Source organism: Artemia franciscana, unplaced genomic scaffold (genome assembly GCF_032884065.1).
Source record: "Artemia franciscana unplaced genomic scaffold, ASM3288406v1 PGA_scaffold_32, whole genome shotgun sequence".
NCBI classification, from domain to species: Eukaryota; Metazoa; Arthropoda; class Branchiopoda; order Anostraca; family Artemiidae; genus Artemia; species Artemia franciscana.
In genome coordinates, this window is record NW_027062665.1 from 1,039,577 (window position 1) to 1,052,196 (window position 12,620).

Below are 12,620 nucleotides of genomic sequence, written 5' to 3' on the forward strand. Positions count from 1 at the left end.
TTAACTTTTCAAACTCCTCCCAACAGAGAGATGAATGCAAAAAAATTTCTCCGCATTTTGACTAGCACAAGAATGAATGGTATTTTTGTCGTCAACGTTGTCATCACTAATCTATAATATTTTTCTTCTATATTCTTATCAAGAAAATATTTTAGCAAAATTCTCAGCCAATCTAGTATTTTTGAAGTCTTGCAAAGAAAACAATAACACACTTTATTTGAAGATAAATAGAAAATCGAATCACAGCCTATCCCCTCTGCATTAAGTTCCATGAAAAATATCAGTTTGAGGGGATATCGGGAATCCTTTTTGTCAAATGGAAATGGATGCAAATTCAGTACTCCACGGGCCTATCATTTTGTAGATATGTCAAAAAGGGGGGATATATCCTGTTCAAATTGAAACTGTCTCGAGACTATCCTTGGACCTGATTGATATCCTAACCATATGCCACGAAACAGAAGAAATTGACGATTTTAGTTTGCATAAATTTATTTCAACAATAGGAAGAGTTTTTAAGGTGTTACAAATTTGAAGTGGGGTTAGGATTTTTCAGATTTTTGCTGGCTAAACACTTTATCCTCCTATTTCCAATCTGTCTCTGTATATTAATCCGAAACGAAAAATGAACATCCACCACCAGATGCTTTGACGCAGAAAATGTTTATAAGCCAAGCGAAGTAAAAGGGAAGATGTGTTTGACTCATCATAGTTGCAGTGGTAGCTGCAACCTAGTAAAGAGCGAACCACAACTCATTGTAACTAAAAAGTGAAAAAAATTACCATCCAACACTAATTCAGAAATAGTATTTATTTTTTCGGTTCGTCTTAAAAGTAAAAGTTTATTACAAAAAGAAATTTACGATGATTTCGATGATTTCTTCCTTGAACAACGAATAAATTGCGTATTTTCTTCATCATTTTTTTTTCCTTTTTTTTCCAGGCCTAGCGGTTTACCAGAGCATCATACAGAGATGCTTAATATTTCATTCCAAAACTATTTCTTATATATAAATGCTTTTGATAAGGGTTATCAAATCAAAGAGTAAATCAAATCAATTATCAAGGAGTCCATAATTAATTATTTACCCAATTACCCTCTCTTCCCCATATAAACCAAAAACTATAGTTCACATCAAAAGTTATTTCTTTAATTACACTCATAAAGAAACAAGAGCTAAGAGCTCATATAGTACTTGTGACGAGGCAAGAAGAGCTAAGAGCCAAGAGATCATATGTTATGAGGTCTAGCAAAATTCTATGAATCAATAGATTGATTTAAAAGGAAAATAAGAGGCTTAATGCCGGTCAGGATTTAAAATAAGAGATCTGATCAACGGTTCGTAAGTTAAAAATACTTCAATTATTTCGGAATTAGCGGGCCCCCCACTCCCCCCAGACGGTCAAATCGGGAAAACGACTGCTTCTAATTTAATCTGGTCCAGTCCCTGATACGCCTACAAAATTTCATCGTCCTAGATTACCTGGAAGTGCCTAAAGTAGCAAAACCGGGACCGACAGAATTTTCGATTGCTATATGTCACTTGGTTAATACCAAGTGCCATAAAAATTACACTAGTGATTTTCATGGCACTTGGTATTAACCAAGTGACATATAGCAATCGCAAATTCTGTCGGTCTGTCAGTCCCGGTTTTGCTACTTTAGGCACTTCCAGGTAAGCTAGGACGATGAAATTTGGCAGGCGTATCAGGGATCGGACCAGATTAAATTAGAAATAGTCGTTTTCCCGATTTGACCGTCTGGGGGGAGTGGGGGGTCCGTTAATTCGGAAAAAATAGAAAAATTGAAGTATTTTTAACTTACGAACCTTTGATCAGATCTTAATGAAATTTGATGTTTGGAAGGATATCGTGTCTCAGAGCTGTTATTTTAAATCCCGACCGGATCTGGTGACATTGGGGGGAGTTGGGAGGGGGAAACCTAAAATCTTGGAAAACCCTTAGAGTGGAGGGATCGGGATGAAACTTGGTGGGAAAAATAAGCACAAGTCCTAGATACATGATTGACATAACCAGAACGGATCCGGTCTCTTTGGGGTAGTTGGGTGGAGGGGGGGTTAATTCTGAAAAATTAGAAAACATGAGGTGTTTTTAACTTACGAACGGGTGATCGGATCTCAATGAAATTTGATATTTAGAAGGATATCGTGTCTCAAAGCTCTTATTCTAAGTCCCAACCGGATCTGGTGACATTGGGGGAAGTTTGGGGTGGGGGAACCTAAAATGATGGAAAACGCTTAGATTGGAGAGATCAGGATGAAATTTGGTCTTAAAATAAGCAGAAGTCTTAGATACGTGATTTACATAATTGGAACGGATCCACTGTATTGGGGGGGGGGTAATTCTAAAAAAATAGAAAAAATGACGTATTTTTAACTTACGAAGGAGTGATCGGATCTTCATGAAGCTTCATATTTAGAAGGACCTCGTAACTCAGATATCTTGTTTTATATCTCAACCGGATCCAGCGTAATTGGGGGGGGGGGCAGTTGGGGGAACCAGAAATCTTAGAAAATACTTAAAGCGGTGAGATCAGGATGAAACTGGATGGGAAGAATAAAAACCTTTTTAAGATACGTGAATGACATAACCGGACCGGATCTGCTCTCTTTGGTGGATTTGGGGGGGGGGGGTAATTTTGAAAATTGAGGTATTTGTAACTTACGAAAGGGTGACCAGATCTTAATGAAATTTGATATTTAGAAGGATTTTGTGCTTTAAAGCTCTAATTTTAAATTCCGACCAGATCCTGTGACATTGGGGTTGGTGGGGGAAACCGGAATTCTTGGAAAACATGAAAATTGGGGTATTTTTATCTTACGAATAGGTGATCGGATCTTAATGAAATTTGATATTTAGAAGGAATTCATGTTTCAGAGCTCTTTTTTCAAATTCCGACCAGATCTTTTGACATTGGGGGGAGTTGGGGGGAATCTTGGAAAACACTTGGAGTGGAGGAATCAGAATGAAGCTTGGTGGATAGAATAAGCAAATGTCCTTGATACGTGATTGACGTAACCGTACTGGATTCGCTCTCTTTGGGGGAGTTGGGGGGAGGGGTTTAGTGATTTGGCCAGTTTGGTGATTCTGGACGTGCTTGGACGATGAAAATTGGTAGGCGTGTCAGGGAGCTGAACAAATTAAATTGATAAAGTCGTTTTCCCAGATTCGACCATCTAGGGGGCTAAAGGGAGAAGAAAAATCAGAAAAAATTAGGTATTTACAACTTACGAGTGGGTGATCAGATCTTAATGAATTTTGATATTTAGAAGGACATCGTGACTCAGAGCTCTTATTTTAAATCCTGACCGGCATTAAGCCTCTGACTTTCCTGTTAAGTCAATCTATTTATTCTTAGAAATTTGTTAGAGCTCATAACATACGATCTCTTGGCTCGTAGCTCTTCTTGCCTCGTCGCAAGTGCCAAATGAGCTCTTAGCTCTTTTTTTATATATATATTTTGTACAGACTGGAGAACGGAAGGAAACATACCAAGGCAATGGCTATTACAGTATACATGGATAGATAAGGCAAAAATAAATATAGGTCAAATAGAGGGGGAAAAGCTAAAGTTTTATCATTATAGCTAGGTTACAAGGAAAAATTTTACAATCAGACCGTACATAGTACTCGAATGATAAAGTTTCAACAATACAACCCCCCCCCCCAGTATTTAGCCGAAGAAACACTTTTAAAATTCAACATTATAATAATGTTTTTTTAACCAAAGGATGGAAATATGAGAAGGGGAAAAATGAAAGCATTTCATTTACTCAAATTAAGCTTAAGCCTATTTACCCTCAATCAAGAATATAAATGTTAACATTATTTTTCACCAACCCGAGTAGCCTAACTTCTCTGTATTTAGAGGTCTGATAACTACAGAATCATCAGAAAAGACTGATACTTTTCCATTCCGGGGAATATTAGTTATATCACTACCACTAAAATAAAGTTGAATGGAGGATGACCGTGCGTAACTGTGGTTGCCTCAAGCGGCTTGGTGCTGTGGTGAGTCGGTAGCAGTAGTAACAGTTCTATCACTTAAACAAAAACCGGAGATAGATTTAGGCAAATCACTAATGAACAATAGGAAAAGAATCAAATACGATCAGTCAGCCATGTACCCAGAACAATCCGTAGGCAATTTCTATGGAAAACATATAGTAATTCTTCATCCGCTTTTTGGAGCACCCATGCTTCAGACCCACATTTCGCCACTATCATCACTGGACCTTCCAATATTCTGATTCTGGGTTGCAGACTTATCTTCGTATTCTTCCAGAAAAATTTTAATTGTGAAAAAACACCCTGAGCATTGGCTATTCTACTTTTAACATCTTTAATGCTCCCACCGTCTTTTACTAATAATGCTACCAAGGTAAGTGAAGCTACCCACCTGATCAATCTTTTTGTTACATTAAAAGCTCATTTGTTTTGCTCACACTTTCATCTAGGATGCTTAAATCATCAGCATAATCTAAGTCCAGATCCAGGAGAATTTTTTCTTCCCAGTTGTTTCCCTGGTCTCCCATTGCCTTTCCTGGGCTCCTTAATACAATGTCCATCAAAATGATCCATATAAAGAAGGATAGAACATAACCCAACTTAACTCCTGATTTAATACAAAACCAGCTGTTAACCTCATTTCCTACTTTAACTGTAGCAGTATTATTCCATACATAGCACTAATCAGTTCAATGTATTTGTCTGGTATGCCATATAAGGATGGTATGGCATACCGTACCATATGGTGTATCACACCTTTGGTAAAGCTCTTCTATCAACAGAATCGAACGCTTGCTCATAATCTAAAAGCTGAAGACCAAAGGTGTTTAACAACTACGACTCTTCTCAATTATTAACCTAAGAGTAAACGTTTGGTTGACACATCCTCTGCCTTTTCTAAAACCGCACTGTTCTTTTCTTAAAACTTTGTCTAAATTATCTCTCAGTCTATAAAAAGCATCATATTACTAAGTAATTTGCTACCTACAGAGACCAGACTAATGCCTCGATATTTACAACACTAACTCTTATCACCTTTCTTATACAGTGGTTTAATTAAGGTTTTTCTAAAATCGTTAGGTGCTTCCCCTTTTTCAAAAATTATATTCACATTCTTCAGTAACTTATTTCTAACTTCGTAGCCACCATATTTAAGAAACTCATTTACCACACAATCAGCACATGACGCCTTATTTTTTTTAACCCTTTTAGTAGTGACGCTAATTCTTTCTCACAAAACAAATCTTGCTTTACGTCCAAGGTATCATGAACTTTTTCATTTTTGTATCTTTTCCTGCAACTGTATCTCGATTTAGTACATTTTCAAAATATACCGCCCATCACTCTTTAACTCTTTCCTTATCACTAATTTTGGTCCTGTTCCTATCTTTAACTGGGATAATTCCGGATTGAGTACTCCCTCTCAATGTATTAACATGCCAGTACAATATTTTACTATTATGCCGTCTAGCTGCATCTTCCGGATCCTCGGCAATTTTATCCATGGCCTTCACTTCACATTTCCTTAGTTCATATTTTGATGCTTTCTCCACGTTCTCCACTTTCTTTACATACCTTTTGTTTTCATATGATCTATCATTAGAAAATTCTTGTACAAACTTCTTCTCCTCTCCATTAAACATTTTCACTAATGTTCCTAGCTGCAGTCTTAATTTTCTTCCCTCAGACACCATCAACAACTTCACAAATTGTTTTTCTAAAGTTATTCCAACCATCTTCCAGATTGTCAAATTTTAAATTCTCAAGTTTAGTATTCAACTGTTCCTGGAAAGTTTCCATCAAATTCTCATCCTGGAGTCTACCAACATAATAACTTCCCGGGAGGTAGTTACCCTTCCGATATTTCAGCTTTAAATTAACCCTAGACACTACTAGATTCTGATCTTACCTTTTAACATCTATACTAGCACTCCTACTCCTATATACCCTAGTATCTTGTATTGATCCTCCCAGTCTTCGGTTTACTATAGTGTAATCAATAAGGTTTGCTGCAGCCCTACTTCTGTTTGTGGTAGTTTCTATTCGTTTAAAGTTTGAATTGGTTATGTGTTGTAATTTCTGTTCGCTTTTTATTTATTTATTGACAATGTTTTATGGCTGTTTTACGCTTGAATTATTATTTAACTTACTTTCAGCTATTTAATTTTCTTTTAAAGCTTTTTTTGTTAAAAAAGGATTTTTTATTAATTGAGCAAAAGGGCTGGGGTGGAGAATTGAAGGAGAAGGGTAGATCGTGGACACTGTTAGGACGCTAATTTTGGGCCAGTCAGAGTTTTTTATAGAATTTTCAGCCAATCAGCAAATTCTATTAAAAAAATTTTCGGGTCAAATTAGCGCTCGCTAAATCTCGTATTAGCAAAATCTCATTGTAAATAGGTCTTAATCTGCAATTGGTGATACTACACACAAATAACGATTAATAAACAACAAGTCTGGTCCAAATTACCAGGCTTGGTCCGTCAGCCAAACTCAAAGCTATAGCCGCATCCCGGGCTCTGAAAATCGTAGCTTTAAGAATGTTAGAGCCAGGAAATTGGAGAACTACTCTCCCAGTGACTGTTGCTTAACGGCTAAAAGACAGTTGTTAACTGTTGCTAACATTGCTTATGACTGTTGCTTAACGGCTAAAAAGAACCTTCCCCGTAGTCGAGCCACCAAAAATCTAGTTTTTTCCCCTTTTTAATTTGTTGACATATTCGTACAAAACAGTTCTAGGCAATTACTCCCCTGTAAGATACCATTGCTGACCCCCCGAAAAATGTCCCTTCCGACCCCCCCCCCCCCCATAAAATGTCCCTCTCCATAAAATGCCGCCTTGGGGAAAATATATCCCGGCTGAAAAGAAATTATTTGCGAAAAAATTCTCCCCATTGAAAATTCTCCCGATAATGTTCCCCCACCCCGCAGAAAAACCCCAGCGCAACACGTCTGTCGTAAGGGGAGCCTGCGTTTACCCCCCCCCCCCTGGAAAACACCCATCTGGGAAATACCCCCTGCGGTAAACATCCCCCCAGCTTCATAGCCAGTTGGTCTTCAATCAATTTTGAATTATAAAAGGAGGACTAGAACTCTCAATTTCTGATTGGATGAGCATCCTCTGAAGTTTCTACGGCCATGAGGTGGAGGTGGGGATGAGAAAGGGGCAATCCTTCTTCTATACGAAGTAAATTCTACTCCTTTTGGGGTTTAATGTTACTCTTTACTTTCATAATAACAGTGTAGACCAAAAATATACCCAGAAATCAAGAGGAATCAAATAATCACTTTTACGTTTTGATGCGTTTTTTAATATAAAAAATGCATCTTTATTAAGTAGTTAATTAATAATTAATTATTAAATTTACTTATAGATTACAGAAATAAAAAAAAATTTTAAAAGATGTACACGTCAAAGAATAAGGGGCATGTCTAACTGGCAAATAAAAGAATATGCAAGAACAATCTTATCAAAAGTTCTCTCTCTAAAAATACTAGATTTATAATGGCTGAATCCTCTGGCTTAAAGTCTTTGGGGAATCAATGATTACTAACATCATTTCAGAACTTAGTAAGGGGATGCTCATTAACGAGTTTGCCGACTTCCATTCAGATCAATCAGATTAGCATGAATCCACCAAAATGAGGGGGCCTTCAATGAACGACCAAATTGAATTGACAGTGGAGTAAACTGCGTTTAAAGTCAAGATGTTTGTATTGACTTAAATTTTTAGTCAATACAAAACGGAATTTTATTTTTATCTGTTGAAATAAAAGTAGTGAAAAAGTAGGTGAAATAATAGTAGTTTTGGAAGAAAGGGGTAGTTTTAGCCCTAGCTGCTATGTGCCACTGATGTAAACTAACTTCCAACTGTAATTCTTGTTCTTCCATAAGATAATTAGTATCATTGCTGTTGATTTGCAGGTTCAGCATAAATGAAAATGTCTGTCATAGGATATCCCTTCAAAAGAACGAATTCCACAAACAAAGTAATTACCCGGTTTGACGTATCATTTGATTTTTGACAAATTCCCAATTATCTCGCCTTTCCAACAATTGGAAAGCCTTCGGCTTTCTCCCGTCATTAATGTGTCATAACTAGAATCAGAGCATATGGCCACCTCTATCATTTTCTAAAGGACTCGCACCAGCCCTTATATCATAAAACGAGGGGTTAACAATTCTATTTTCAATGGTTTGACTGATAGACCTGATCGTTTCAGGGTTTGAGCAAACCATCAACCTTGGCAACTTACGATTTCAAATAAGCTTATCAGACACAATATAAATCTAAATGCAAAATATACTTTCCTACAAATTCTTGCCCGTCAGAGGACAGAGCTGGGAGAGTAAGAGTAATGTTGTATTCTGTATTAATTTCAAAGACATTTTATCAAAACAATAGTTTTTCAAATTCACCCTGGACAATACTCACCCGCGGAAAATTCACCCCTCGCCCTGAAATCCCCCTCGGTAATTCCCTACATGCAAAATTGAGCAGCCACAGAGAAAGTACAAAACAGGTACCTTATAATGTCGATCAGATGTCTTAAGTGGTAAAGAAAAGACCAGATGTAAAAAAAATGTTTACGACACGGCTGGCTGGTCTCCAATCACCTAAGACTAAGGCTAGATCCCTCAATTTCGAATCGAGTGAGCTCTTTAAATGACTCAGTAGTGGATTTAGAGGTGTAGAAAGGAGGGACAGTCACTCCTCTCGACACGGAATGAAATTATTCACACCTTGGCTAGAATTTTGTTCTGTGTGCGCTCCGTCTGAGTTTTTTATATTATTTTCTTAGCATCCTCTGAAGCTTTCACGACCACGAGTGGGAGGTTTGGATTGAGGAAGTGGCAGCCTCTCTCCTATACGGAATGAATTCTGCTCATTTTGTAAACGTTCCAGGAAAGCAAGAAGGATTATATATCAATTTCTACCTTTCCCCTTCCTTAGAACAAGTTCTACAAAAATCTGAATGCTCAAAGAGGGCTGGGATGTTTTGGCTCTAAATTGCTCCCTTTAAGATAATTCCTCCCCTCTCTAACTATAAAACAATAAGCGAACTGTGTTGTAGAGATTTCAATCTCTCATCTAAAAATCACCTTGAAATATAACCTTGAATATAAGGCTTGTGTATTCTTTATCAAGTAAGACCATAAATGCGTGTTGTTTGCTGTTCTTTTTGTTTCCCCCAAGGGTGATCCTGTTGAACCAAAGGTCCTAGAAGATCGGGGAAGGGCTCATTTGAGCAAAAATTTAAAGTTTAAATAACCTTTCAAGTTACCAAACAGAATAGAGGCCAACTAGCCCCCTTCCCCCAAAGACATCTGAATGGAATTTTGAGATAGTCACTTGGTTTATCATCATTGAAAGGTCCAATAAATATGTAAATTTGTCTCTGGCGATGACATCGCCGTGGAAGTAAGATATATTTATAATACGGTAATATGATAATATGGTATGCGGTTTCCTCTAAATAAGTTTTTCTGAAGAAAGTAAAGAGCAAAGTTGAAACTTAAAACGAACAAAAACTATTGCTTCGCAGCCTATCTAGCACATACTGATAAAACTAGTACAGATCAACCATATGATGATGTTTCCCTATGTTTGTATGATTATAGAAAACTAGCACTTTACTGAAAACACAACATGATATAAGAATCTTGGCAAAGGCGTCGTTGAGGGGGGGGGGGGCAATGGGGCAGTTGCTCTCGCCCCAATAATTTAGAAAATACATATAATTTATTAAATAGCTTTATAAGTGTTTTTCGTTTTATGTGTCAAATTTGCTCTTTACTTAGAGCAGACAATTTTTTTGTTAACCATGCTCATTTTTAACATAAGTGAAACGAGATAAGTGGGGGTCTATTACACTTCATATTATGTTTCGTAATATGTTGGGGAAAAGGTCATTTTCCCCCTGATATTTAATGTGCTTTCACTTCCTATAATCTATAAATCCAAGATTAGATGCTCTTGTTTTAAAACTTTCGAAAGTGTAAATGAACACATCATATACATTTGGAAATAAAAAAAAATATACCAGTTAATGTAGTTTCCTTACTGAAAAAGAAATCATTGAAAAAGAAAATAAGACTTAGTGCCTATCATAATGATATTCATTATGATGATGAATATCATGATGTTATGACCTATAATAATCATGACCTATGATAATAATATTCATGACCTATTACTAGATAGGTCATATCGGTTGTAGTCTGCTCATAGAATTTGGTAAAGGAGGATCTGCTCCAGGAATCATTTAACTGTTTTAATTTTTATTTGCAATATTTAATTGAACCTTCGATTATTTTATTTCTCATTGAAATGCCTAATAAGCGATACTTAGACAGCGATATTGGGCTGCCTATGATTTTTGTTTTGCCTTCATCCGGCTCGCTGATATTAATGCTATTTATTAGTATAAATTGGCGAGCACACAAACAAATCAATTAAATAAAAACTGATAAATAATATTTCAATAAAGAGATATATTAAAAGTTTAATACAACAAATTAGTCAAAATCCATTCAAAATTACGAGCAAATGAATAGTGTGATATCCTGGGGCTATTAGAATAGAGCTTGGCTCAATTATGAAATTGACCATAAAGTGTTGGGCTATGTATTGGATATGTATGCAGCATTAGTGGTGAATCTGACTAAAAAAATCCGAGTGCATGCGACATTTACCTTCACCCACCCGAAAGCTTATTTAGTCTATACTTCTGTCGTTTGCAGTAGTTTATTGCGGACAGTTTTAGTAAAAGTCAAGCATCAGCACTTTTATTTATAATTTAAAACATACAAAGTTTCTGAGGGAAGCAAAGAGCGAAGTTGAAACTTAAAAAGAAAAAAAAATATTAATTCACAGCCTATCTAATACATGTCTATAAAACTAGCACAAATTTAACCAACTAACTATGTTTCCCTGTATTTCTAGGACTATAAAAAAATAAGTGCTTTACTGAAAACACAAAATAATATAGGAGTTTTGGTAGAGCAACTGCAAACCGATTAAGGACGCTTTTTACAGCATTAAATAAAGCATTTTAGGATTGTTACTTTATTTTTTATTGTTTAATTTGGTATCACCTCTGCGCAATCGGTCAGTCCAATGACTGGCTCTGGTTTTTGTTCTGACTAAATAAAAAACAACTAGTTTTTCAACTGAAAGTAAGCAGCGACATTAAAACTAAAAGACAAACATAAATTATTCCGTATATAAAGGGGCTGTTCCCTCCTCAACGCCCCGCTCTTTACGCTAAAGTTTTTTATTGTTTTAAAAAGTAGAGTTGTGAGAAAGAGTCAAACTTTAGCGTAAAGAGTAGGGCGTTGAGGAGGGGACACCCCCTTTCATATACGGAATAATTTCTGATCATTTTAAGTTTCAATGTCACTCCTCACTTTCAGTTTTAAAAAAAATAGTTTTAACTTGTTTTTTCATATTTAATTTTCGAACGTTTTTGAATTAATGCAGGTTTTGATTTTGAATAATTAAAACGAAATTTGTCTATTAGTTTTTGCTTTTTTGGTGAAATGGTTTTCTCGAAGTTTTATTCGGACAATTTTGAGAAAAAAGGGGCGAAGGCCTTCCATGGAGGAGGCTCATTCGCTTTAAAATCGAAAGTTTCAGTACCCTCTTTAAGAGTCGAAAGCATTTGGAGAGCAACCAGATCCCCTCCCCCCTGTCCTTTTCTCCCCAAATGCATCACGTCAACATTTGGAATATGTTGATTATTGCCTTTTTTTTTAAATAGTTCAAAGATCAACTAACTATTCCCCCAGGGTTGAACCCAACAACTTCCAGGATAAAGGCTATAAGTTGTGCAAGTTACCCGTTATTAAAATGTGAGGATTTTCTTTATTGGAAAAGAGGGTTTGTTTGATCCTAGGTCTCCATAAGGTTTTGGGTATTGAGGTTAAACTTTAAGGAAATGTGAACGTAATAAAGACACACATTGGACTTGCTGTTATGAAAAACGGAATATCAGCATTATGTAAAGAACAACTGAAGGTATTAATTTGAAACTTTCAAGGTATGTTGAGGAGATGCTGAAGAGAGATTGGAAGGCAATCAGCCTCGGGTACTCCATGTAATTTTTAGGTGCCCCTCTGCTCAACACTGATCAAAAATTTTAATTTTCATTTTGTTCAAACTAGTTAAAAGGTCTAATATCTATACTTTCAGGGATGCCATGCCCCCGTAGCCCCGGGGCAAGGATTATAAATTATGCAATTTTCCCATTTGCAGGATTTAACATTAGGAAAAGTGGCTTAATTTTCTCAAAATCCAGGGGGAGGTGAAGTCGGAACCAATTTCACCAAATCCAGCGAAAATAAAAGTGAACAAGAGCTAAGAGCTCATATGGCACTTGTGACGAGGTCGGAAGAGCCGAGAGCTCATATGGTACGAGGTCGGAAGAGCCAAGAGCTCATTTGGACGAGGTCGGAAGAGCCGAGAGCTCATATGGTACGAGGTCGGAAGAGCCAAGAGCCAAGAGCTCATTTGGCACTTGTGAGAAGGTCAGAACCTAAAGTTAAACTTTATAGCACAAGATCCTTCTAAATATCAAATTTCATTAAGATC